At 49.6% G+C, this 26,472-nt stretch overlaps 1 protein-coding gene across 4 annotated transcripts in view; it reads left to right on the forward strand.

Annotated features, from left to right (window-relative positions):
* LOC147664116 (uncharacterized) overlaps positions 1-26,472 on the forward strand; it is a 55,299-nt gene that overhangs the window by 9,501 nt on the left and 19,326 nt on the right. The window contains exons 4-8 of one of the 4 annotated variants that reach the window (XR_015305182.1): positions 15,982-16,089; positions 16,189-16,282; positions 16,389-16,480; positions 16,572-16,662; positions 16,749-16,834. The exons of 1 other annotated variant lie outside the window; for it this stretch is intronic. The gene's annotated coding sequence lies outside the window, so the exon portion shown is untranslated. The remainder of the gene's footprint in view (positions 1-15,981; positions 16,090-16,188; positions 16,283-16,388; positions 16,481-16,571; positions 16,663-16,748; positions 16,835-26,472) is intronic. 2 more of the 4 variants (XR_015305183.1, XR_015305184.1) reach the window with 2 other exon arrangements.

The following is a 26,472-nucleotide window of genomic DNA, read 5'->3' on the forward strand; positions in this document are numbered from 1 at the left end:
CACTTTTAGCATGCCGGATACCCCTCCCCACTCGAAGGGAACGCAGGCCATCCGACACAGGCTCTTGGAGTTGTCGGCCGACCGTACTGGACAAAGTACATTTTGTAAGATCTGGTCCGGGGTCACCAGATGGCAGCGGACTGCGGTCACACTGGCCCCGGTGTCACGGAGGGCTTCAGCCCGGTGTCCATTAATGGTGACCCACTGGCTGTACTTCTGCGTGTTGGCGGGAAGGGGCGCCCGCGGAATCAGGTCTCTTTCCCCTAGGCAGACCAGGGACATGGCGGCGGGTTCCCACTCGGGCTGATCTGGCTCGTACTCTTCGGTGTCTTCTTGGGCTTGTTCTTCTTCCAGGGCGGCGGCAGCGACCTGGCGGGGCATGGGACTCGGGTTTTTCGGGCAGTTGGGATCATTGGCGTGGTGGCCCGGTCGTTGGCATCGGTGGCAGGTAACGTTGGTGCGGAACCCTGGTCGCGTCGGAGGGCTTCCTCTTCCGGCCGGGGGCGGGGTGTTGCTGGTGGGAGCCACCGGGACGGTGTCTCTGCCCCGACCCTGGCCTCCTCCTCCCCCTCGGGGGCGATGGGGCCCTTGGGAGGCTCTGTTCTGTTCGCTGGGCCAGTTTCGAGGAACTCGTGTGCTCTCCCATCGGTCTGCTTTGATGACGAGTTTTCGGGGTTCAGTCAGTTTACTGTCACGGAGGTGCTGCCTGAGCTCGACGAAGCAGTTATTAGAGAGGTGCTCCCATACAATAAGGTCGAATAGCTGCTCGTAAGTGGTCACCTGGCTGCCCTTGATCCACCCCTCGAAGGCTCGGCTAAAGAAGTTCACGTACTCCACCCAAGTTGTACCCGGGATCCGTTTGCAGTCGTGGAACCTCTGACGGTACATCTCGGGCGTGAGTCCGTATCGAGTGAGGAGGGCGGCCTTCATGTGGTCGTAGGACGTCATCTGATGGTCAGAGAGTTGCAGCAGGGCGTCTCGCCCTTCGTTGACAAACCTCCCCCATAACCCGGCTCCCCAGTCGCTCCGTGGGATCCGGTGGGAGGTCATTGCTACCTCGTAGGCTTTGAACCATTGCTGGATATCATCGTTCCGGTAATATTCTCTGACGACATCCTTGGGGATGTGGACCTTGGGGTCCGTAGTGACAGGGGGGCTCTGGTGCCCGGAGACTCCGAGGTCTTTGTTCTGTCTCCGAATCTCTAGTTCCTTCAAGTTGCGCTCATGCTCGTAGGCTAGTCTTTTCTCTTCCAGCTCCCTCTGACTCTTTTTCTCTTCTCGCTCCTCTCGGAGCCGTAAGTGTTCTAGTGTTATTTTTTGTTCCGCCAATTTGAGTTCTCCATCTAAGCAAAGTCGAGCCAGTTCCAATTCGTGGAGCCGGCTCTTCTCCCGTTCTCGGGCCTCCTCGGACGAGAGGCCCGGTCTTCTTTCCTCTGTAGGAGCGGTGCTTGTTTCGGTGGTCTCGAGGCTTTGGTTTTGGGGTAAGGGCGTTTCCGTCTCCGCCCAAGACTCCAAGGCGTGTTTGAGGTCATCTTTCGTGCTCAGTCCTGTGGTAGCAATGCCCAGTTCTATACAGAATTGTTTTAGTTCCTTGTGGCTATATTCTTCTAGTTTCTCCATCAGGAATTTTTCCGTTGTTCCACTCTCCTTTGTCGTCATGGTGGCTGTGTGTCGTGGGGTGAGTTACTCTCTACGATTATGCGTCGGCTCGGATCGCGCCACTAGCCACCAATGTTAGACGGAGACCCGGAGGGTCGGCCGAGTACAGGGGGAGAGGCCTCCGGTGAGGGCCTTCTCCGGTGATCGTACAGACAAGTAACTTCCCCCCCCACAGATGGACACCACACAAAGATGAGTTCTGCACACTTTATATAGAAATCTTGAGGCAAGGTGATAAACGATACAGCGGGACCAGGATACGAGGATCCTGCCAATTCTAGTCTCTTTGGGGAAAAGGGGTAGCGGGACAGTCTTAGTACCGGGCCGGTACGGGAGCAGCAGGAGATGGAGCTCACAATCCTCGAGCTTGAGGGTTCGCAAGGATGGGCTGCGGCAGCGCCAGCAGGCTACGAAGATGGTTCAGGATGATGAGGGCCGCGGCAGCGCCAGCAGGCTTCGAAGATGGTTCACGATGATGAGGGCCGTGGCAGCGCCAGCAGGCTTCGAAGATGGTTCACAATGATGAGGGCCGCGACAGCGCCAGCAGGCTTCGAAGATGGTTTCACGATGAGGAGGGCCGCGGCAGCGCCAGCAGGCTTCGAAGATGGTTTCACGATGAGGAGGGCCGCGGCAGCGCCAGCAGGCTTCGAAGATGGTTTCACGATGAGGAGGGCCGCGGCAGCGCCAGCAGGCTTCGAAGATGGTTTCACGATGAGGAGGGCCGCGGCAGCGCCAGCAGGCCTGGAAGATGGTTCACGAGAAGGAGCCGCGGCAGCGCCAGCAGGCCTCCAAGGATGAGTTCGTCTTGGTGTCTCTCGACTCCAGGATACAACTGCCTTCCTGCTCTGGAGCTGCCCCAGTTATAGGTCTGGCGCCCTTTGATCTCCGGACCCTCGCACTTGGAGGTCGGGAGGTCCGGGATGAGGGAGTCCAGACACCCAGCAGGGGGGTGGAGCCAGCGCCCGGGGAGGCTGGGGGCGATCGACACCTGGCGGAGGGGAGCCATCGACACTCCTTCTCCCATTTACCTGCCAAGTGGTCTCTTCACCCCCTGGGTGGATGGTGGTGCCTCGATGTCGGGGCCTGGCCAGGCCCGGGGTTGGGGTCGATCCGAGGCCACGTGGCCTTGTCGTGTAGTGTCCAAAATGGCGGCTGGGCCGGGGGCAGTGGTTCTGGAAGGGGCCCGGGCAAGCCGATACCGGGGTGTTCAGGAGCTGGAGTTCCGTCGGGGACGGACCGTGGGTTGCTCCGGTGGGTTGCCGGGATATTTCTTGTCTAGGACACAGGAGGAGCAGGGGTCCGGGCCCTGCCATGCGGGGAGGGGCGGGGCCTTCCACAAGGCCTGTCCAACAGTTTTGTTTATAAAGCGTGAACGAGGCCGTGGGGAGTCAAGTCACTCGGATTAAACATTTATTATCACAAGTTGTGCACAAGAAGAGACACACGCAGTATAACACCCCCAGAGGGACAGACATCAGGAGTGGGGTACAGTGGGGTGCTGTGTCAGCTGCACAAGACACGATCCGATTCCGAAAGCGGAAGGAACGACCTGCAGGCTCCTGACTTCGGAACTTAGGGATTTCCCCTCACAAATTTATACTATTGAAAAATCGGATGTTTGTTGGAAACCAGCATAATAATGAGGAAGAACTGCAATGAGCAGACTTATATGTAAATAGCCTTGAAAAAGCCCTGGCGCGAATCGCCAAAGGGGGCGAAACACGTGTCGGCTGTTCATGTTTTTATTCGAATCAATAAAGATCGCCTTTCTATATTAAAAAATGGACTTTTGACTCAATCTATATGACTAAGGATTCAGCCTGATGAAACGAAGAACTGTTGTAAGCACACTCACAACCCCCTTAAAGACTTTATCTGTTCAAAACTCAGAGGTCCAGAGTTTTTGAGTGTGTCCCTCTTACACAAACTAAGTGAAGACTGATATAGCCTTGGAGTCTCTTTTGGACCCCCCTTCTTTTCTAGAAACAAGACACGATCATCACCACAAGTCAGAAATACCCCAGAGATCTGCCCCCTCCCAGAGAGGACACTTTGGGGTTCAATCTCTATTTAGAACCACTGGGAAATCTCCTAAGCAAATCTGGGATTCACTATCATCTCTATGCAGACGACACTCAACTCTACCTCAAGGTTGCTTCCACTCACGATCTCTCCATCCTAAGCTCTACTCTCGACTCCATTCAAAACTGGATGTCAACTCATCAACTGATTCTGAATCCCTCCAAAACTGAATTCCTCCTCTTCTCCTCCTCACTCTCCCCTCCCCCGGTTCAATCATGGATGGATTAGATGAATCTACTAAACAATAAACCCATCATTGTCGACAACGCAAAATCCCTTGGTGTCATTCTAGACAAAAAACTCAATCTAACTCCCCACATCAATTCCGTTGCAAAATCTGCTCAATACCAACTGCGCCTTCTTTGGGGAGTCCGTCGCTTCTTCCCGGAGCAGGACCTTATAATCCTGGTGCAATCGCTGGTCCTCTCCAGACTAGACTACTGCAATTCTCTTCTTACTGGCCTCCCCAAATCTCACCTGTCCCCACTTAAGTCTGTTTTCCATTCAGCAGCTTGTTTCATTTATGGGGCCAAAAGAAGCGATCACATCACACCGATGTTATCCACCCTTCGCTGGCTTCCTTTTCGAGGCTAGAGCTATCTACAAGACCGCTTGTATCACCCACAAAGCCTTGCACTCCTCCTCTCCTCGCTATCTGGCGAATAAACTGAAAGGAGGCTCTAGACCTTCACGCAATGCGGAGAATCTACTGCTTGAACCTCCCACTTTCAAGAAGGAAAGAACGATGGCCCAATCCTTTTCAGGCAGCGCAGTGAGAATCTGGAACTCCCTGCCGCCTCAGCTTCGGACCACCGCCTCCTCCCAGGCCTTCAAAAGGGACCTCAAAGTTCTCCTCCTCCAGAGACACCTCCAATAGTAATTCATGTCCTCTTTGTTATTTGAAGGAATACCTCCCACTACTGATAAGTTCTACTTTACATGACCATGAAGTGCCTTCCCAGTGTGTTCTTGTGGTTGGAGTGTTTGCCTTTTTGCAGTATTTTCCATGTACTTGTGTTTAGTACCCTTTTGTAATCATGCACACTTCAGTTTGCCTTTGTAACACACGGTTTACTACCTCACATGCTTCTTCCTTTGATACTTGCACAAGTGCCACCTTTGCCCACGTAACGCTTGTTCTGGGGCCTGAGTGTCTACCACATATTGCAGTATTATACCTCAATTTATACTTTGTTCTCTTTTGTAACCTGCACACTTGTCACCGTTTCCTCTTTTACACTTTTTACTACCTCATGTATTTTTTGGTTGCTCACAACTTTTTACTACCTCATGTATTTTGGTTGCTCACAATTTTCACTTTTACTGTATGTAATGTAACGTCTGCCTTTGTAATCTGTTCTCGTGTAATGTTCTCATCTTGTATCTTTTCTGTTCCTACTGTGAAGCGCTCTGACGCCTTCGGGTAAAGTCCGCGCTATATAAAAATGCATAAATAAATAAATAATAAAGTCAAAAATACCTGGGCGCCTGGGCAGGTCCAGGGGAGCAGTGTCTCTCTACGGGGCCTGTGCATAGCGCCCCGACGCTCAGGGCGGAGTCAGAGGCGCTTCACTGAGAACTCCTGTAAGAAGCACAGAGAGGCCTGTCCCTTGGTGCAGTAGAGGTGAGGCCTGTCCAGGGGGGGCAGAGGAGGTGAGGTCTGTCCAGGGGTGCAGAGGAGGTGAGGCCTGTCCAGAGGTGCAGAGGAGGAGAGGCCAGTCCAGGGGTGCAGAGGAGGAGAGGCCTGTCCAGGGGTGCAGAGGAGGAGAGGCCTGTCCAGGGGTGCAGAGGAGGTGAGGCCTGTCCAGAGGTGCAGGGGAGGAGAGGCCTGTCCAGGGGTGTAGAGGAGGTGAGGCCTGTCCAGAGGTGCAGAGGAAGAGAGGCCTGCCCAGGGGTGCAGAGGAGGTGAGGCCTGTCCAGAGGTGCAGAGGAGGAGAGGCCTGTCCAGGGGTGCAGAGGAGGTGAGGCCTGTCCAGAGGTGCAGGGGAGGAGAGGCCTGTCCAGAGGTGCAGGGGAGGAGAGGCCTGTCCAGGGGTACAGAGGAGGTGAGGCCTGTCCAGGGGTACAGAGGAGGTGAGGCCTGTCCAGAGGGTGCAGAGGAGGTGAGGCCTGTCCAGGGGTGCAGAGGAGGCGAGGCCTGTCCAGGGTGCAGAGGAGGTGAGGCCTGTCCAGGGGTGCAGAGGAGGTGAGGCCTGTCCAGGGGTGCAGAGGACGTGAGGCCTGTCCAGGGGTGCTATGGAGGTGAGGCTTGTCCAGGGTGCAAAGGAGGTGAGGCCTGTCCAGGGGTGCAGAGGAGGTGAGGCCTGTCCAGGGGTGCAGAGGAGGAGAGGCCTGTCCCAGGGGTGCAGAGGAGGTGAGGCCTGTCCCAGGGGTGCAGAGGAGGTGAGGCCTGACCAGGGGTGCTAAGGAGGTGAGGCCTGACCAGGTGCAAAGGAGGTGAGGCCTGTCCAGGGGTACAGAGGAGGTGAGGCCTGTCCAGAGGGTGCAGAGGAGGTGAGGCCTGTCCAGGGGTGCTATGGAGGTGAGGCTTGTCCAGGGTGCAAAGGAGGTGAGGCCTGTCCAGGGGTGCAGAGGAGGTGAGGCCTGTCCAGGGGTGCAGAGGAGGAGAGGCCTGTCCCAGGGGTGCAGAGGAGGAGAGGCCTGTCCCAGGGGTGCAGAGGAGGTGAGGCCTGTCCCAGGGGTGCAGAGGAGGTGAGGCCTGTCCCAGGGGTGCAGAGGAGGTGAGGCCTGACCAGGGGTGCTAAGGAGGTGAGGCCTGACCAGGTGCAAAGGAGGTGAGGCCTGTCTAGTTGTGCAGAGGAGGTGAGGCTTAACCAGGGTTACAGAGGAGGTGAGGCCTTTCCAAAGGGGTACAGAGGAAGTGAGGCTTGTCCAAGTGGTGCAGAGGAGGTGAGGCCTGCCTAGGGGTGCAGAGGAGGAGAGGCTTTTCCAGGGGTGCAGAGGAGAAGACGCCTGCCTAGGGGTGCAGAGGAGGTGAGACCTGTCCAGGGGACAGAGTAGGTGAGGCCTGTCCAGGAGGCAGAAGAGGAGAGGCATGTCCAGGGGTGCAGAGGAGGAGAGGCTTTTCCAGGGGTGCCGAGGAGAAGAAGCCTGTCCAGGGGTGCAGAGGTGGAGAGGCCTGTCCGGAGGTACAGAGGAGGTGAGGCCGGTCCAGAGGGCAGAGGAGGTGAGGCCTGTCCAGGGGTGCAGAGGCCTGTCCAGTGGGTGCAGAGGAGGAGCGGCCTGTCCAGGAGTGCAGAGGAGGTGAGGCCTGTCCAGGGGTGCAGAGGAGAAGAGGCCTGTCCATGGGTGCAGAGGAGGAGAGGCCTGTCAGTACCCAAACTGGAGTGTACCTAAAGTACATGGAATCATTTTAGAGAGGAAGCAGCTAGGCTGCAGTCCTTGAAAGCAGGGCCCCAATCAGACTAAAGTTGAAAATCAGTGAAACATCAGCATAAAGTGGGGTTAACTATAAGAAGCAGATGATACTCTCCTACACTTGGGTACTATGGGTGTGCTAATCGGAAGATTAGGCATTGATCAAAATAACGTGTTTTTTACAGAGACAAGGCTGTTTACATTTCCAGTGCTCTACAATTCAGCCCCATAGAGGTTCCCCCCCAGTATTTTAGTATTATAAATCTCTAGAGCTGAACCCACTTTCCTGGACACATTTTTTAATGTATCTTACCTCAGTGTGCGGTTTGTTGGATGAAGGATGCTTGTGCCTTTTCGATTTGAGGTGCCCAACTTAAATTTGTGATTTAATGAATACCTAAATAGTCAAATGCAAAATCTTGCTCGAGGGGACATTCTCCTACATACATTTGTCTCTTGGATGGCTTGGAGTTCCCCCTCGAGAATATCATATATTTAGTTTTTGCCTCATTTAATACTAGGCCATGTTCCTTAGAAAATGTTATAAAATGATTCAATAGGTGTTGCAGGCCAAGGGGAGATTTGGAAAATAAAAGGGTGTCATGCCAGAAGAGTAAAGCTGAAACTCTTCACTCCCCCACCTTTGGAGCACCACATCCATCCATATCCAAGTAAACAATGACACCATTAATAAAGAGGGAGAGAAGTGTGGGTGCTAAAACGCAGCCTTGTCTCACTCCACAGGTGACAGGGAATTGCTCAGTATTTAACAACAAGGGGTGGTGATGGACAGAGTTTCTGATTTAAGCAGAATACTCTCACCCAGTCAAGAGATCAGGGCTAGATCCAACACCGTTTTTTAGCTCACTGCACCATCCCAGCTCAGAACCTGGCTATATGCAAATTAGTATGTTCCTGTCCCAGTGCATGATGGGAACAGGGCAAACCAAACTACCAAGCCAATTCTTACACTGGGAAGGAAACAAGCTTCCGGGGACCGGTTTCTGGCATTTCAGCCGTCGTCGGCCCGGCTTGCTTGAATCCTGATGGTGCAATGAGCAAGGGACTCACATCTGAGTATACCCTTCCACGCTTATGGTGGACAAAATATTTAACAACAAGGGGTGGTGATGGACAGAGTTTCTGATTTAAGCAGAATACTCTCACCCAGGGAATTGCTCAGTGACATGGTTATCGTCCCCCGACCTAACTTGTGTTTGAGGAGTGCAATCGGATTTCTAATAGTTTACGTGGCAACCCCATCTCGGTCAACACTCTCCACAGCTTTGCGCGCAGGACCAAATCAAATGCTGTACGTAAGTCCACAAAGGCTACATATAGTTTGCCACCTCGAATGCTAACCTCCCTCCAATAAATACATAAAAACATAAAATCTGCTCCAATGTGCTAATGTTCGCACGAAGGTCTGCTTGGATATCGCTCAGAATATGGTGCTCTGAGATCCAATCCTGGACTTGTCGCAAACCTGTGTACAAAAGATTTTTTGCAATGAATCAATTAACGTTATAGGCCAATAGTTGGCTATATTAGCTCTGTTGCCCTTCTTAAAAAATGGAATAATCTCCACCATATTCCATGACGTGGGAATACCCAGATCTGCTAAAATGGCATTTGTGATCATATTAATATAGGAGACCCAGACTGTTAAGTCCTCTCTGTACAAATCATTAGGGATGCAATCAGGTCCTGGGGCTTTAGCTGCAATACTAGAGCCAATTGCCACCCGGGTTTCTTCCATAGAGAACACAAGGGCCTCCACAGCTTCATCCTGGGTTTTTCCTCTTTCATCTGGGGGTGCCTCCAACTCGGTATGGGTCTCCACCCAGTTCAATCTAATACTTTTTGTGTTATTAGTCATAGAAAGTACTCCTAGGTCCTTGTTACCCCAACTACCTATTTCAGAATTGTTGCTACCCGGATTCATTAGGGACAAGGTCAAGGCATTGTGATCGCTGTCCAGGTGGTTGACCACTACTATGTCCTGTTCTAGGGGCCAGAGTCTAAGTGCAACCAGGCAATAGACAATCCTACTGGCATAACCAGGTCTATTATATGTTACCTCCCCTTTTGGGTCTGACTTTGTTCTCCCGTTGGTGACTCTCAGGTCTTGCTGTAACAAGAGAGCCAACACCTGTCTACTCTCTTAGACCATCTGACTGGGGAAAGTTCGACCTCGGGGACCTGCCAGACCGTATCCCAATCCTCGGTCAGGTCTCTAGGAATCCTAGTTAAAAACTCAAAGGTACAGTGTAGGTCCCCTGCTACCATGGCTCTCACGCTGTCATTGGATTCAGATAATACCTGGTCTAAAATTCTGATAGTATTGGCATCATCGGAATCCCCGATCGACTCAAGTATACACATTCAAGATCCTAATTTTTAGATCACCAGGCATATGTAGATCTAAAGCTAATATATCAGGGGAGTCCATATGAACCAGTTTTATTTTTAGGCCTAAAGTATTTCCAAATTGTTAAGCCTCCCAATGGCCTCCCCTTCTTTTTCCTATTAGCATTCAGACCATAGGTTGACTACCCATTCCGATATGGGGTATGCAGACTCCAAGTTTCCTGGAAAAGTATTACAAACCAAAAATGTAAGATTTGTGGTACAAGTACTTGAGAGAGTATAGCTGGGATTAATCTCAACAGATTCCGCTTGCTCATCATTTGGTAAACTGTTAACCCCCTCTCCTTCTCCCCCACTTCTTTGCTCCCTACTTCTCGCCAAAATAACAGACACCCTTGTATCTTCTGTCAAATTTCTAACATTTGTCGAGACTGTAATTGTGTGAATACAGCTAGAATTGTTCGCAACGATTTCCCCTAGCTCAACATTTAGAAAACTATTGATCCCCTCTGCTCCTCCAAATCCATTGCACACTACTTTCTGCCGTACTAGCGGGAACCCCCATTTTTTCTACCACTTGTTTAGCCAGCCCTTCCCAAGATTGACCAGGGGGCATCATACTGTAATCACCCGGTATGCCTCAGGAGCGATTTAGCAACACTGTGACGAACAGATACAGAATAACACCAATCGTAGGTAAAAGGGATGTTTTAATGGTGAAGAAAGGTACACCCTGATTATGATCGCCTATGGCAAAATGAAGGCAGATAGTCTCGAAATGAGGGATCTATAGTTAATCATAGGTACGATACCCCTGGTTGTGTAGTCTCTCGCCCCCTCTGTCTCAGTCGGCACAACTGAGTAACTTAAATCAGAACCAACGGTCCTCCGCATGAGTACCAGTCCTGGTACTCGCCAACGGAGGGCACTGTGCAAAGTAACGGCCGACAATGCCGCTTGTGTGCCTTCCCTGTTTATCCAAGTCAAGTCAAGTCAAAGAATTTATATAGCGCGCTACATACCCAGAGGGTCTCAAGGCGCTTTTTGTTTCCCGCCTCCGAGTAGTTGCCATTTTCTTCTTTTTCCCTTTGTGTGTTATGTTATAGTACCTGTCTAGCGCCAGGACGCCCCTTTGCTGGGGAATCTGCGCTATAAAAATATAATTAACATAACATAACATAACAAGAGCCCTCCTGGGAGTATTCTCAAGAGTGGGCTTTCCAAAGGAGGTAGTATCTGACAGGGGTGCAAACTTCATGTCAGGATACTTAACAGCAATGTGGAAGGAGTGTGGTGTTAGCTACAAGTTCACCACTCCCTACCATCCACATTGTAATGGACTTGTTGAGAGATTCAACGAGACCATGAAGGGTATGATCAAAGGGTTACCTGAAAAGCTTAGGCGAAGATGGGATATCCTTCTACCCTGCCTTCTGTTTGCTTACAGAGAGGTTCCACAAAAGGGGGTTGGCTACAGCCCTTTTGAGCTTCTGTTTGGGCATCCTGTAAGGGGACCCCTATGTCTGGTGAAGGAAGGATCGGAGTTACCTCTCAAACAACCTAAACAAGATATAGTGGACTATGTACTTGGTCTCCGCTCCAGGATGGCTGAGTACATGAAGAAGGCCACTAAAAACCTTGAGGCTAGCCAGGAACTCCAAAAAGCCTGGCATGCCCAAAAGGCTGTCTTGATTGAGTATCAGCCAGGACAGAAGGTGTGGGTGTTGGAGCCAGTGGCCCCAGCAGCACTCCAAGACAAATGGTCTGGACCTCACACAATTGTTGGAAAGAAGGCAGAGGTTACCTACTTGGTGGACCTAGGCACTCCCAGGAGCCCCCACAGGGTGCTCCATGTCAAGAGACTAAAGGCATATGTCGACAGGGCAGACATGGGCTTGCTCATGGCTACAGATGAGGGGCAGGAGGAAGAGAGTGACCCTCTCCCAGACCTGCTGTCTCAGAACCCTGAAGATGGCTCAGTTGATGGTGTGTTGTTACCTTTGCATTAAATTAATTTCCCTGACCCAGGAATTGTATCCTAACCAGGGGGTCCTTGTTATATTTCTCAATTTACCCACGGTGCACCCGTGTGGGACGTAGCTTGTTAGTATCTTTCCTGTTGCTAAAAGATTATCCGAGTCCTTCCAACTAACAAGCTTTTCTCTGCTTTATGACAATATAATTCTGTCCATCATCCTCTCTTCTCTATATATCCTCAGGTACTGGTGTAACACTAAAGAAAAAAACCACATGGCTCAGGTCCAAACATTTGGTTTTTCAGATGAGGACTTCGCTACACTGAAAGGCACCAGTGCAACTTTTGGTAATGGCTCTACAACTAATCCCCACAATAATAGCGACACCAATAAACTGTTAAACCTACAAAAGAAATTAATCAGAATAGAAGCGCATGGGGAATTCATGCTTAATTACCTCAAGGCTGGCATAATTCCATTAGGACTTAGGGTCCTTAATATCCCAGGCCTCTTTGTAGACATCAAAACCTTCCTCATTAAATGGAGCATGATTGCTAGTCGCTGCTCCCGAGATCTTATGATCCTAATAATATCTACATCAAAGGAACTAGCAGCAGATATACAAAAAGAAATAGAGGAACTGGAGGACAAAATCAAAAAAGCCACCACCTTAGAAGAGGCAGATAAACAATTGCAATTAGTAAATAAAGATATTCTATCCTTCACAGATTACTTAAAAAAAAGGAAAGAAGAAAAATTTGTAAAAAGATAAAAGATTTTATACTTTGGAACAGACGTATCCCTATATTGTAGATGGGTTCTTTAAAACAGACTTCCAACCTGGAGCACCCAACTACAACTTTCATCAGAAAATTAACACCTTCTCTGACTCCTCAGACCCTGAGTATGATGGAGAAGGAAGTAAGGGATACCAAGATGAGGGACCATTTGACCCTCGAAATGGCCAAAGAAACAATCGCCAGCTTTTTTTAGGCCAACGTGGGGGGAGACAAGGACATCAAAGGGTCAGGTTCCAGAACCAAACAAGGTGACACTATCAGAACCACCAATATACACAGGAATCTCAACAATATCTGGAAACCCGCAGCAAGCAATATTGGAGGAACGTGATGTAATACCGATATTTAATCTGTCCTCACATATTCTTGGGCCCACCGACCTGTCTCTTTTGACAAAAGGACTATCATTTGTCCCCCACGACAAAGTTAATCTGTTCGAATTATACCAGGACATCCACTCTTTCTTCCGAAAGATTAGATTAAAATAATTCTTCTCTGACAGTGAACTCTTAGAATCAGAAAATAGAATCTATAACATAGTGTCCCTTCCTTCCACTTTTACTTCTACACTAGACCAAATAGGTCCAGAGACAGCAATCTTTGAAAAGGTAGTCCTAAAACGATTGGAACAGGCACTAAGATTTGTCCCCAAACCTAGGTACAATATTACCAAAGAAGAACATGACTCCCTGACTAAACTAAAAAATAATAAATCGGTCATTGTTAAAAGTAGTGACAAAAGGGGTGGCATAGTCGTGATGGACTCTTTGAGCTATGAAACTAACATGATTCAAATGCTGAATGACTCCACCTTTTATAAAAAGATTAGACTGAACCCTACAGAACGAATAATAAAGACAATAAACCAAATAACCACCAAAGCCCGTGATGCAGGCATTATAAATGAAAAAGAACATGCATTTCTGAATGAATCAGAGAAGAAAGTGTCCTGCATATACAGAGTACCAAAAATTCACAAAAATCGACGCTTTGTCTGCCTCTGGATGGATGTGGCTTGGTCGAAATGTGCTCCGGTATGGCTTCGCACTGGTCAGGGCTGCCTTTGACTTTGAGTTGATCTCGCTCCTTGCCACTGCTTCGGACCACCTGAGACGCTCCCTTTGATTGCATTTGTTCTGACTTTGGCGATAGATCTCCTCGTGAAGCTTGCAGGGTTGACTTTTACATTTCTGTGATTGCTTAGTTCACTTTTGCCGGTACAGCACCGAGTATCTCACCGGGCCAGGGGTGAGGTGGGGGGGGGGGTTTATTGGTGACTGTCCCCCCCGTGATCATGTCGACTGTTTGCTTTGATTGATGATGAAGGTGTCTTGGGGGGTCACTGCCGGCGGGGGGTACCGGGTGTCCGGGGGTGTGTCTGTTTCTCTCCTCCTCCACTTCTTGTATCTTTTTCCCTTCTGTGGGGCAGTTCCGGGGCGACAGGCACATCTTGCCTCCAACGCGAGTGGTCGCTCCCCCGCTTCCTCCCTCACCTGTGGTATTGTAGCGCCTACATTTGCTTGCTGACTGGGCACTGTGTTTGTACTTGCTAGCGCGCACTGTTGTTTATTTAATTGCATAGCGCTTTGCTGATTGGTAACTGATATCGCTTTCACCGTGCAGTACCTGTAATAATTGTAGCTGCGCATTGTCTGCATTACATTGGCTGTGTACTTATTTAAAGTGTGTCACGATCTCCACTGTCTCCGCGCACGAACTCGCATCTTTTGACCCTCATAGCGCTCCATTGCTCCTTGTTGTTGTTGTTGGTCGGCCATTTCCCAGGTTGACCCGAGCCCTCCCTCGCCCCCGCCTCCCTGCTGACCCTCCCACGCTCCGCCCCCTCCACTCTCCATTTATGTCAGATGCACCAACTCGCAGCGTCCACGCGCTACGTCCACGCCGAAGGTGCGCCGAAGGTAAGCCCGTCTACGCCCGTCCGCGCCTGGACCGCGCCCAGCGCCAGACCCCCTGGTCCTCGTAATGTCCACCCCTCCCGCATTACTTATGATGCCACCACCCTCCTAGCCCTCAACTCCGGCCGTTCCCCCAACTGCGTTCAAGCCTCCCCTGGACACACCCATGGACCCTTTTCCTGCAACTCCTGCAAGTTCGACGGCACCAAGAACAACTCCTTACCTACGATCACACACCAGATATCGGACCCCAACCACCTACAATGCATCCTGCTCAACACCCGATCAGTCCACAGGCACGCCATTGTCCTCTGGAATCTACTAGACACCATCTCTCCGGACATCGCCTTCCTAACAGAAACATGGATGAACGCCACATCAGCCCCAGACATCACCATTGCCATCCCGGAAGACTATAAGATCATACGCAAGGACCGGATCGACCACATAGGAGGAGGTATCGCTATCGTCCATAAGAAATCCATCCGCATTTCAACCAGCTCAGACGTCAATCTCGCCAACTCTGAACACCTTCACTTCCAGATCCACATCGACCCCAAAACCACACTCCGAGGCACCCTCCTTTACAGGCCACTAGGACCCCGCGCACAGTTTAGTGAAGACATCGCGGACTTCATCACTCCACACGCGCTCCCCTCCAAGGATTACATCCTTTTGGGAGACCTCAACTTTCACCTTGAAAAGAACAACCGCAACACCACCACCCTTTTGGACAACCTCGCCAACCTCGGACTTAAACAACTTGTCACCACCTCCACCCACATCACAGGTCACACACTCGACCCTATCTTCACCTCCAGCAAACATGTCTCCTTCAGCCACACCACAGCTCTCCTTTGGACTGACCACAGCTGCGTCCACTTCACCTACAACAAGCCCACCCCCAACAACCACCCTCAACCCACTCTGCAAAGAAACTGGAACAAAATCACCATCGACAAGATCTCCTCATCGCTTCTTCAAAACCCCCAGCCCACTCCTCAAGGTGATAAGGTGAGAAGGAAAAGGGAAGTATACTGGATTTTTACTCTTGGAACGTTTCCCCATGAACTTAACCAGGAACTGCCTTGAGAAAACGCAATACTATAGCATAAATATCGTTTACAGAACTACCTGAGACACAACACAACGCAATAATTCTTAAATAATTGCCTCAGACCCAGTATTCACCTCTATATATGTATATGAACTATTACATACATACGACGTGAATTAGGAATAAAAATAATCAGCCAACCAGTTCTATAATCCCAAACTATACAGCCATCACTTTTATAGAAAGGTATATAATAACACCAAATATCTTAATATAAAAAGAACTAAAGGTCAGGAACCAATAGCCATGACAATTTAGACGCCAAATGCGTGTGACTTGCAATTTGTCAAGCACGAATCTGCATGACAGATTTCACCTTTCATCTTACACCTTGCTAACCCAAATCACCCATGTGCTGATATACACCTGTCGCATCGCTTTCTCATATATACTAACAAGTAATATAAATATATGTCCACGAATGCAATGTAACATCCACATAGGCATTCCCCTTTAAAAGAGGGTGTCACCTCATTGGTATTGCACTGAGGTGAGCGGATATAAAAACGAATCAGATACGAGCTTACAAACTCTTTTCTGATTCAAACAAGCTACCCGCCAGGAAACGCCAGCTCTCAGGAGTTTGAGACGGTAAGCGCGAAAGAGAAGAAAAAGCGATAGCCGCATTAAGATTAAAAACTGCAAAAGTGCTTTAAACCATGAACTACCTACGCGCTTCTGATATTTTCTTTTCCTACCCCTAGATATAACTTCGCCTTTACCCTACAGCACCATCAGCAAACTAAGCCCGTTCTTATAAAACGCGGCATCGGGCAGGCTTTACACCCGCCTAGACACGGCAATACTATCAGGTAAATGCTAATCCTTTTCGGGCGTATGTAACGATTCATGGCTCCTAAGGACGCTAATTTACAATATATTTATGATTATCTGCCAATTTAAAAAAACAGGGACGACCAGCAGGTAGCAACGCCCGGCTCTCCTTTGAATCGCCATCAAATAGCGACTTCTAACAGCAAGGAACCAAGTCTGCGGCATGATCAGGTAGCCGTTCTTGTAAAAGAATACCACAACTTATGATGAATACTGTAAGGCACGTTATTTTGTGACAACATATTTATTTAAACTTACCCATTTGTCTCCTGTGTAGAACCCCGGAAACCTGTTTTTAACTTTGAAAATCGCTTAATAGGTACATCAGGCTCTTTAGTGGGATGCGGGCAGTGTAATCTTACTATGGAGGTACTATACCGCAAGACTATGCAAATTGAGATACTAATGCAATCAAGCACTAAAGCTTGTACTCGCGATAATTTTGTTTGCTCCTTAATAGATTCATATACCGCTATCAGCCCGTAGGACTAAGGTGCCCCACCCCAAATATCTGAATTGACACGCTAAGACAGCTAGGCACATGAAAATATGTAAGTAATAATCGCATAGGCATGAAGTTATAACATCGCCCGTAACTCTAGGAAAACTGAACGTCATTTACTCTTATTAATAACAGGACTCATCGTGAACCTTCTACGTAAACAAGTCATTCTATGCCTCCCAACTAGCGCGACCCAACGGAGCACAACCCAAACATTGCAGGTAAATTTGAACAGAAATGTGTAAAGTATGCCTAACATAGAAACCATGTCCAAAACAGAAAGACTTTAGGAATATACTAATCCAGGTCAAAATTCAATCTAGGGCAAAAACATTAATGGAGCAAAACGACAATAGGGCAAAAAAGACTATAACAAATGTGTTGCAAACTTTCCGAATACATCAAGTATTAGCTGCGATTGAAGGAAATTTAACATGTAACCTTAAATAATTGCTTGTCATTAAATGCCCAATACTTGCCTCTATTATCATTTTCGCGCAACAAGGTTATTTTTTATGCCCAATACTTGCCTCTATTATCATTTTCGCGCAACAAGGTTATTTTTTATCAATCAACCCTGGAATAATAAAGAATTAATCCCATTTTTCAACTTAAGGTAAGCGACGTCTATGAACCAGATAAGAAATGAAATTTGGTGTACCAGCTACTAAGACGGCGTAATGATATAACTAAATCAAGCATATGGGTATTACACACTCATAAATATTCCCAGTTATGAAATATAAGTAAATTGATGAATTAGGAACCCAAATAGTTACACCAGGTACCGTACAAAATAGCTACACATCTTGTCTTTACCATCTCTTTTCTACTCTAACCAAACCCCATATTCTGCTTGTTTATGTATGTATATTTTTGCTATATGCAGGATCTTTTAAAAATACTGCAGATACAGCCATAAATGTATGTAAATACTTCTGTATAGAATGTTAATGCGTAAAATCTTGGACCAATGTCAAGAATCTGTCTCCCTTTAGCAACATATCAGTTTTTGCAACCACAAGTCTGGCTAACTTGTACGAAAAGAATGTATAATGCACCACAATGAATGTTATATGACATACTGTATTAAAGTCTAGAATCTTAAAACTGTTTATTAATTTTTCTAGAATTCAGCTGAAAGCTCTGTCCTGATAAAGGCACAGTACAAGTGTCGAAACGCGTTGACATACTACAGCTCTATTCTTGTAATCTAAGATTGTTAGACCTAGGGATTTCCTAGCCAACACGTGGGTAGTATGGCACAGAGGGGAAGGCTAATTCCAAAGGCTAAATGTGTAAGCTTGCGTAAAACCCCTCAGGAACTCAGCGCCCATCCATTCCAAAAATGACACTACACCTTGTTAGGAAAATAAGGTTCGTACTTTATAAAAATAGACTCTGTTCTCTTTGGTTTGATAGCTCTCTTATTACATTAGTACATCACTTTTCAAATGAATGCAGTTCTTATCACTTCTTACATTTCATTACATTACACGTTTCAGTATCAGTTTACATGACCCTCCTTTTTCTTCTTAGAGAAATCAATACAATTCAGTTGCTTACAGAAAGATTATTGAGTTAGACGATTCCTAAGAAGGAACCAGAGTATACTTCACCCCCGCTGCTTCAGGTTCAGATCACTTTAAACATTCACTGACCACAATACTTCACAAGGGTTGGCACGGCTGTTTCACTAGGAAAGAATAAGCAAATTAACATCACATTTCACTTTGGCCCCAGTAACATCACCCCTGCTGACGTACAGGCAGCTTAGTAGGTTCTGCTTACACTGTCACCTCAGATTGTAGGACGGTATCTACACTCTCCCCTATGATAGAGATTGTGCCTATCTCCCCACAACTCCTTGTTTTCTAACCCACAGCCCCCCACGAGTTCCACTCTATCCTCTCACTCTCCTCGTGTTTATAAGACTTGGTCCTTTACTGGCTTACTCGTATTGTGAAAGTCAAGTTCAGGGAAATACTCTGGCCGGCTTCTAGTTCATACGGGAATCGCCCGTCACCCTTTCATGCACCGCTCCTCCAAGAACCGATTCCACCCTTCTCCCCAGCAATGCCCCAGCTTACTTTTGACACTGCCGGAGTTCGTCGGCTTGGACGAAACAGTCTCGGGAACCGCCTCACCTCAGGGGTCAGGGGGTCGGCATGCGACACTTCTCCACAGCGACCGGGTCAAGGGCGGGACGTCCACCGGTGGTGTTGACAGAGCGCGTCACAACTCCTCCCGATCTCCTCACCAGTGCGAGCGCTGTACCTTCCTCTGCGTAGGACCGCCTTCACCGATGACGCTCGGCTCTCCTTCAGAAGCTCTTCCTCGGCCCCGCCTTCGCTGGCGTTGGTCCGTCTTCCACCAATACAGAACCTCGGAAGTGCAGGCCCTCAGATACACCAATGCCGCTTCAGGTGATTCCGAGTGGGACGGATGATCTCTTCCTCGACCGCTGCCACAGGCTACTCTTCCTTTTGCACGGTAAGTGTGCCTCGCCTGTTGTGAAGTCAGACACAGCGGTTGTAATTTCAGCTCCTCTTCCTTCTTCACGTTAATGCCGTTTCAAAAGGGGTAATTAAGTTGAACGTTGACAGGAGCGACCCAGGGGTGTATGAACCCCCGCTAAGATCAAAGTACACCAAGGGGATTTCCGGTGCCTTTTGAGGTGAAAGTCCAGGTGCGAAGATGATACTCAGTCTCAGTGGGGTTTGGTCGGATCCAAGGGGGTCACATCCAAGTAGGACACAGTCGGTCACAGGACAACTGCGCCCCTACTGGTGCAAAGCTCTCCTCTGTAATTCGCATCTCTCCACACTGGTCACTGCTACCTCTCTGGTCACAGGCTTACACAAAATGGCCACCTGAGTACTGGCTTTTTATAGGCTGACCCTAGTCCGTTGGAACTTGCCAGTTGGTTCCAGAACCTTCCTCAGGCAACTCAATGGGTCAGCTTGGTTGTGATGACCGTTATGTCAGTTGGTGGACTCCATTTTAGGTTTCTGGGATCTCACTAAATTTTCATGTGGATGACTAGGCCTCAAGGGTAAGGCACAACGTCCTACTCAAGGAACACCTAGCCCCACAATCAATGCTGACAACCAAAAATCTGGGTGGACATAAAAAAAAAAGAATAATAACACTCAGGGGCCAAAGGGACAAAATAAATCATAGTTGTTAGAGGACCCTCAGAAGTAGACAGGTCTCACACGCGTCCCCCCCAGCTGAAAGTGGGGAGAACTACCCAATCCCTTGGGAGTTCTCATCACTAAGGCGGAAATACCTAGAGAGACCGTCTGCGTTGGCGTGGTTCTCTCCAGGCCGATGTTCCACCCGGAAGTCCATTCCCTGTAGGGAGATGGACCACCTCAACAACTTGGGATTCTCCCCCTTCATTTGCATCAGCCAACGAAGGGGCCGGTGGTCGGTCTGAACCAGGAAGTGCGAGCCAAATGGGTATGGACGCAACTTCTTCAGAGCCCAAACCACCGCAAAGGCTTCCCGCTCTATAGTACTCCACTTCTGTTCCCTGGGGAGTAGTCTCCTGGATAGGAAGACCACAGGTTGATGCAAGCCCTCATCATTCAGTTGCGATAACACTGCCCCAATGCCATGTTCTGATGCATCTGTTTGGACAATGAACTCTCTTGAAAAATCAGGGGCCCTGAGTATTGGAGCAGTACGCAATGCTTGTTTTAAAGTCACGAAGGCTCGCTGGCAAGCCTCCGTCCAGACTACCCGTCGGGGTTGTTTCTTAGAAGTTAGTTCAGTGAGGGGGGCCACTAAGGTGCCATACCCCTTCACGACGCGACGGTAGTATCCAGTGAGGCCCAGGAAGGCTCGAACCTCAGTTTGAGTCTTGGGGGGCTCCCAGGCCATGATAGCCTCGATCTTCGCCTGGAGGGGCTGCACCGTCCCTCTGCCCACCAAGTGGCCTAGGTACACCACCGACCCCTGCCCGATCTGACACTTGCTGGCCTTGATTGTCAAGCCAGCCTGTTGCAGGGCCTGAAGAACAGCTTGCAAGTGTTGCAAATGGTCCTCCCAGCTGCTACTGAAGACAGCAATGTCGTCCAGATAAGCAGCAGAAAAAGCTTCCATACCAGAAAGGACCTTGTTCACCAGCCGCTGAAAAGTGGCAGGGGCGTTCTTGAGCCCAAAGGGCATCACACAGAACTGGTAGTGACCCTGAGGCGTGGAGAAGGCTGACCTTTCCTTTGTTCCATCAGTAAGAGAGATCTGCCAGTACCCTGAAGTAAGGTCAAAGTTACTTAAATATTGGGCAGCTCCCAGCCGGTCAATGAGTTCATCCGCCCTGGGGATCGGATGGGCATCAGTCTTTGTTACAGAATTTAGTCCTCGGTAATCCACACAGAATCTTAATTCAGGTGTGGTGCCCGGTGGGGCAGCTTTTGGTACCAAAACCACCGGACTGGAACAAGGGCTATTGGAAGGTTCTATCACTCCCAGCTCCAGCCTCTTAGCGACTTCACCCTTGATGCTGGCCTTCACCTTGTCCGCCAGCCGGTAGATCTTAGACTTCACAGGTGGGCTGTCTCCTGTGTCCACATCATGGGTACACAGGTGGGTTCTACCCGGGACAAGGGAGAACAGTGAAGAAAATTGCTCCAGGATTTGGCGGCAATCTCTCTGCTGTTCAGGAGTCAGGGATGGTGAGAGAATCACTCCCTCCACCGACCCATCCTTCTCTTGAGACGAGAAAAGATCAGGGAGAGGTTCGCTTTCCTCTTCCTCTGCTCCATCGGTCACCATCATTAAGACAACCTCGGGCCTCTCATGGTGTGGTTTGAGGCGATTGGCATGAAGCACCCGGTGGGGCTGTCTCGGGGTCTTAAGGTCCACCAAGTAAGTGGCCTTACCCTTTTTCTCCAATACCTCAAAGGGGCCTGTCCAACGATCCTGGAGGGCATTTAGCTCTCCAGGCTCCATCACCCATACTTTTTATCCAGGCTCCAGTTCCACCGGGTGAGCATTGTGGTCATACCACTCCTTCATTACTGCTTGGCTGGCTTCCAAGTTGTCAGAAGCTTGCTTCCACAACTTGGCCATTTGGCTCCGGAAAGGCCAGCATGTAGCTCACCACGTCCTGGGGAAGCTTCTTGGGAGTCTTTTCCCATCCGTCCTTCACCAGGCTGAGAGGACCCCATACAGGGTGCCCATACAGAAGTTGGAAGGGGCTGAAGCCCACTCCCTTCTGTGGCACTTCCCTGTAAAAAAACAAGAGACAGGGGAGGAGGACGTCTCATTTCCTCCGCAGGCTCTCATGCAGACTTCTTATCATGCCTTTCAAGGTTTTATTAAACCTTTCCACAAGACAATTGGTCTGTGGGTGATAAGGAGTGGTAAACCGATAGGTAACACAACGCTCCTTCCACATAGCCCGCATATAAGCTGATAGGAAGTTGGTCCCCCTGTCGGACACAACCTCCTTGGGGAAACCCACTCGGGTGAAGATCCCCATCAGGGCCCTTGCCACTGCAGGTGCAGTAATGGTCCTCAGAGGAATTGCCTCTGGGTACCGTGTGGCATGATCCACTAGAACCAGGATGAACCTGTGACCAGCTGAAGTTGGTGGATCCAATGGCCCTACAATGTCGATGCCCACCCTTTCGAAGGGGGTGCTAACGACGGGGAGTGGTTCCAGGGGAGCCTTCAGCTTCACCCCTGTTTTCCCACTGACTTGGCAAGACACACACGTCCGACAGTAGGTATCAGACGCCACTCTCATCCGAGGCCAGTAAAAGTGGGGGACAAGCCGGGCAAAGGTCTTGTCCTGTCCTAGGTGTCCCGCCAAGGGAATCTCATGAGCCAGTTCTAGTAGAAAGGCTCTAAAACATTGAGGGACCACTAAGGCCCTGGAGGAACCATGTCCGGGTGCCTTGGCCTCACTGTAGAGGAGTCCATCCTCCCAGTAAATCTGGTAGTTCCCCACAATGTTCCCTGCTGCCTGGGCTTTGGCCTGTTGCCGCAGCCCCTCAAGAGTAGGACACTCCTTTTGAGCTTTGCAGAATTCCTCCCTGGATGGACCTCCCTCCACATGCCACTCAGCAGGGATGGGTAGGTTCTCCAGGGAAGTAACTTCCTCCTCCGTGGACTCCAGATCCACCTCCGCAGGTGGCCCATCTATCTCACGAGGTAGAGATGCTGAGGCAGGTTCCTTCTGCCTACTGTCCTTCTCTTCTCCTGCAGCGGGCTGGGCCATTGTTCCAGGCTCCAGCGTAAGCGAACTCCCCCTCCGGGTAGTCGCGGACCTTGTGCTGACACAGGCCCAGTCAGGTGTACCCAGCATCTCAGAATGAGTCCGGTATTCCACCTCCCTCCAAGCATTGTGCTCCATATCATTTCCTAACAGGCAATCAACAGGCACGGCAGGGCTTACGGCAACTCGAAGTGAACCTGCAACCCCTCCCCACTCAAAGGGTACCTCGGCCACGGGATAGTGGCCCAATCTGCTGTCAGCCATCACAGCGGGATGGAGTACATTTGGGATGACCTGCTCCGGAGACACCAGATGACTCCTCACCATAGTCATACTGGATCCTGTGTCTCTCAGAGCCTCCCCTCTATGGCCATTGATGGTGACCCACTGCTCATACTTGGTAGTATTTGAGGGCAATTGGGTCTTTGGCACCATCTCCTCATCCCCCAGGGACACTAAAGTGACACCCGCCCGCTCCCCTCCCTTATCCAAAGGCATCTCCTCCCCGAGCGCTACACTAGTTATTCCCGGGGCTTTTCCTCCAGTGGGAGGGGGTGGTCTTTTTGGGCATTTCACATCTCCTTTATAGTGTCCCACACCACCACACTCGAAGCAATGGACAACCCTTGGCTGCTGGCTTTGGCCAGGATTAGGGTTGCGGGGTTGGTTAACCTTAGGGATGAATCCTCTGCCCCTTCCTTGTGAAGTATTTTGTGGACCTTTTGAGAACTCCCTTTTGTTATCTCCCCCCTCTTTCTTCTGGGGGGCGCCCTGTCCAGTCTTATGGGAATCCCCTCCAGTCCCCTTTGAGGACACCTGGGTACTAGCCCAGATGTCCGCCTCCTCAGCAAGCTTCCTGGGGCTGGTCAGCTTGCTGTCCACCAGGTGTTGTCGCAGCTCGGGAAAACATTTCTCGGGTAGGTGTTCCTTGAGTATGAGGTTATATAGACCTTCATAATCCCCTACTTCGCTGCCTTTCACCCAACCCTCCAAGGCTTTCTTCGCGTAATCTAAGAAATCCACCCAATTCTGTGTACTTAATTTATGACCTCCTAAATTTTTTATCGGTATTTTTCGGGGGTTAGTCCAAACTTTTTCACCAGCGCCACCTTCATTGTAGGGTAGTGGGTTTGCTCATCCCGCTCCAGAGCCAACAAGGTATCCCTGCCAGCAGGTGGCATGTACTTATACAGCCCACCCCCCGTGGGTTTCCAAGATCCCATGGGCCCTTAGGGAGACCTCATAAGCGGCTAACCATTTGGCAATATCATCACCTGGGGTGTAGCTAGCAATGACATCCTTGGGTAAATAGGGTCTGGGTTCTCTGGTGTTCTCTTTGTTTTCGCTGCCACCATTGTTTGGATTAGGGGACCTTAATGTTAAGGCTTGAAGGTCTAGCTCCTTTATTGTTCGTTCGTGGGCCAACCTCCTGTCCTCCCGCTCCATTTCTAATCTAGCTAACTCCAATTTCAGTCTCCTCTCTTCCCTCCTGTCTTCCAGCTCGGCGTCAGTAAAGCTCCTCACTGAGACACTGCTGCCATCCCTTGAAAGTGTCCTGGGACCTGTCAGCAGATTCCCCCCTTCAGTTTGGTACAGCATTCCTGTCTCAAGGACAGTGTCTCTATCACTCTCTTCTATGTCCCGTTCCTCCTCTGTATGAGCTTCCACCCATGCCCTCAAGCTTGTCTGTAACTCGCTTTTCTTGGTACCTTTTTTAAAGAACACCCCCTGTTGTTGACACCACTCATTAAGTTGGGTCACAGTGTAGGTCTCTATCTCTTCAAGGTTTCATTCTATTTTTTAAATATGGTACCAAATGGGCACTCAGGCGAGAACTAAGAAGCGTAATCTGAGGCTAACCTCCACCCACCACCAGGAGTAAATTTGGAAAATCAAAATATAAATTTGGGAGACCGCTTGGAGAAAACTCCAGGTTTAGGTTTATTGTGCACCCTGAATTACTGCAAGGTATACGCAAGCACAAGTAGTATCCCACCGCTGAAACACCAATATGTTAAACCTAGGGATTTCCTAGCCAACACGTGGGTAGTATGGCACAGAGGGGAAGACTAATTCCAAAGGCTAAATGTGTAAGCTTGCGTAAAACCCCTCAGGAACTCAGCGCCCATCCATTCCAAAAATGACACTACACCTTGTTAGGAAAATAAGGTTCGTACTTTATTAAAATAGACTCTGTTCTCTTTGGTTTGATAGCTCTCTTATTACATTAGTACATCACCTTTCAAATGAATGCAGTTCTTATCACTTCTTACATTTCATTACATTACACGTTTCAGTATCCGTTTACATGACCCTCCTTTTTCTTCTTAGAGAAATCAATACAATTCAGTTGCTTACAGAAAGATTATTGAGTTAGACGATTCCTAAGAAGGAACCAGAGTATACTTCACCCCCGCTGCTTCAGGTTCAGATCACTTTTAACATTCACTGTACACAATACTTCACAAGGGTTGGCACGGCTGTTTCACTAGGAAAGAATAGGCAAATTAACATCACATTTCACTTTGGCCCCAGTAACATCACCCCTGCTGACATACAGGCAGCTTAGTAGGTTCTGCTTACACTGTCACCTCAGATTGTAGGACGGTATCTACACTCTCCCCTATGATAGAGATTGTGCCTATCTCCCCACAACTCCTTGTTTTCTAACCCACAGCCCCCCACGAGTTCCACTCTATCCTCTCACTCTCCTCGTGTTTATAAGACTTGGTCCTTTACTGGCTTACTCGTATTGTGAAAGTCAAGTTCAGGGAAATACTCTGGCCGGCTTCTAGTTCATACGAGAATCGCCCGTCACCCTTTCAAGCACCGCTCCTCCAAGAACCGATTCCACCCTTCTCCCCAGCAATGCCCCAGCTTACTTTTGACACTGCCGGAGTTCGTCGGCTTGGACGAAACAGTCTCGGGAACCGCCTCACCTCAGGGGTCAGGGGGTCGGCATGCGACACTTCTCCACAGCGACCGGGTCAAGGGCGGGACGTCCACCGGCGGTGTTGACAGAGCGCGTCACAACTCCTCCCGATCTCCTCACCAGTGCGAGCGCTATACCTTCCTCTGCGTAGGACTGCCTTCACCGATGACGCTCGGCTCTCCTTCAGAAGCTCTTCCTCGGCCCGCCTTCGCTGGCGTTGGTCCGTCTTCCACCACTACAGAACCTCGGAAGTGCAGGCCCTCAGATACACCAATGCCGCTTCAGGTGATTCCGAGTGGGACGGATGATCTCTTCCTCGGCCGCTGCCACAGGCTACTCTTCCTTTTGCACGGTAAGTGTGCCTCGCCTGTTGTGAAGTCAGACACAGCGGTTGTAATTTCAGCTCCTCTTCCTTCTTCACGTTAATGCCGTTTCAAAAGGGGTAATTAAGTTGAATGTTGACAGGAGCGACCCAGGGGTATATGAACCCCCGCTAAGATCAAAGTACACCAAGGGGATTTCCGGTGTCTTTGAGGTGAAAGTCCAGGTGCGAAGTTGATACTCAGACTCAGTGGGGTTTGGTCAGATCCAAGGGGGTCACATCCAAGGGGGTCACATCCAAGTAGGACACAGTCGGTCACAGGACAACTGCGCCCCTACTGGTGCAAAGCTCTCCTCTGTAATTCTCCTCTCTCCAT

The sequence above is a fragment of the Lissotriton vulgaris genome, unplaced genomic scaffold, assembly GCF_964263255.1.
Source record: "Lissotriton vulgaris unplaced genomic scaffold, aLisVul1.2 SCAFFOLD_451, whole genome shotgun sequence".
Classification (NCBI taxonomy): domain Eukaryota; kingdom Metazoa; phylum Chordata; class Amphibia; order Caudata; family Salamandridae; genus Lissotriton; species Lissotriton vulgaris.